General features: G+C 32.5%; 1 long non-coding RNA gene across 2 annotated transcripts in view; it reads left to right on the top strand.

The window, feature by feature from the left end:
- Nucleotides 1–1,324, top strand: part of LOC145055435 (uncharacterized) — a 5,950-nt gene extending 4,626 nt beyond the window's left edge. For both annotated transcript variants that reach the window (XR_013685183.1, XR_013685184.1), the window contains one exon: nt 1–1,324. This exon is cut by the window's left edge. This is a non-coding gene — a long non-coding RNA (uncharacterized LOC145055435).
- Nucleotides 1,325–1,918: the final 594 nt, after the last annotated feature.

The following is a 1,918-nucleotide window of genomic DNA, read 5'->3' on the forward strand; positions in this document are numbered from 1 at the left end:
TTTACCTAGAAATCGTGAAGTCGAACACAGTCAACTTGCCAATGACTACTTTGCCGATGATGCAGTGTATGCCATAAAATTCAGACGTCAGTTCTGGATTATGAAAGAATTATTTTTAAGCATTGTCGACGGCATCAAAATGAATTTCCATATTTTCAGCATTGGATTAACGGAAGAGGACATAAAATTTTCTCCGTAATTCAAAAATATACAAATGCAATTCGTCAACTAACATTCGGCATAGGATTTGACTCATGTGATGAGTATTTGAGGATGTCAGAGCGAATGTCGAGGGAATGTGTATACATGTTTGCTAGAGTTGTGATTATTCTCTATCGTGGTCGCTATTTATGCAAACCTAAAATAAGTGACATCCACTAACTATATACACCACATGAAATTAAGCGTGAGTTTCATAGAATGTTTGGTAGTATTGATTGTATGAATTGAGGGTGATCAATGTGCCCTAATGCATAGCGTGGTCAATTTACGCAAGGTGATCAAAGGATACCAACAATATTTTAAAAGCAGTGGCGTCGTATGATCTTTGGATATGTCATGCATTTTGTGGTCCAACAGGTTCCAACAACGACATCAACGTTCTAGACCAATCTTTGATATTCAACGAAATATACCTTGGTTTATCATATGATGTGTAGTTTCAAGCAAAAGAGACATCATACAAGTGTAAGCATTACAATACTGATAGGATATATCCAGAGTTAACTACATTTGTGACGTCATTCGCATGTCCAAATGATGAAAAGCGAATAAAGTTTAAGTCGGCCCAATAATCTTCTAGGAAGGATATCGAGCGAACCTTTGGTGTTCTAAAGAAACGTTGACAGATACTTGCAACATCGACGCGATCTATGGAGCGCAAACGAATAAATACTTATTTATGCATGTATTATATATTTATACTGCATAATATGATTATAGAAGATGGGGGGAAGCAATTTGCCACTACAATCAAAATGAGAATTTATCAAATGTAGGAGTTGGTATTGGTACGCATACGCACGTAGAGAACAAAGGGGAAAGTATATGATTGAGTTGGACACCACAAACTTCGTGTGATTTGGTGGAACACGTCTTCAATGCTCAAGTGAATCCCGATGTCGACGATTTTGATGAAAACAACTTGTTCGACTCTATCGATGACGAGCAAGAAATGTTTAAAGGAGATTCGAGCAAGGATTATGATGATGTGGCTAGTGAGGATGATTAGATCATGTTTTTTTTCGATGTTTTGAGTATGTTTTTTTATTTACGTTTTTAATGTTGTTTGTATTTTTTTAAGTAATGAAGTATTTTCTTTTTATTTATTTTATATAATTATATTTTTTATTAAATTGTATTTTATTCAATTAAAAAAATAATAATAATAAATAAAAGTGTGGTGCGACCATGGTTCTAAATGGCGCGCTCCATGTTGTCCGATGACGTGAGACATGTTGTAGCCATTACGAAAACGTCTAAAACGGGTTTGTTAAACGTGATATCCAAATAACGTGTCAATATGTGTTTTATCGTGTTATGGAGCGGGTTTTTCTCAAGGTGCTAGTTTTTTTGATTTTGTGTTTTTATTGAACGTAAAACAATTGAGTTTTTGTTAACTTTTTTATATTAAATGATAATATACCACTTCTAAAATCTTGATATATTTGATATAATTCTATAATTTTATGATTTATCTTTTCTAATATATACTCTTTCAGTCTCATATTAATTGTCCCAAAATAATTGTCTACTTCTAAAAATAAATATGTCTTTTACCATAATACTCCTTATTATTAGTTAAATTACCATAAAATTAAATACAACTATCATAGAATTAAATGCAACATAAGGGTAACACTGTCATTTCATTTAATAAAGTTAATGGTAATTAATGTTTTCTTAAACTGTGCGTTTT

Source organism: Lactuca serriola, chromosome 5 (genome assembly GCF_051521515.1).
Source record: "Lactuca serriola cultivar US96UC23 chromosome 5, Lser_US96UC23_V15, whole genome shotgun sequence".
Classification (NCBI taxonomy): Eukaryota; Viridiplantae; Streptophyta; class Magnoliopsida; order Asterales; family Asteraceae; genus Lactuca; species Lactuca serriola.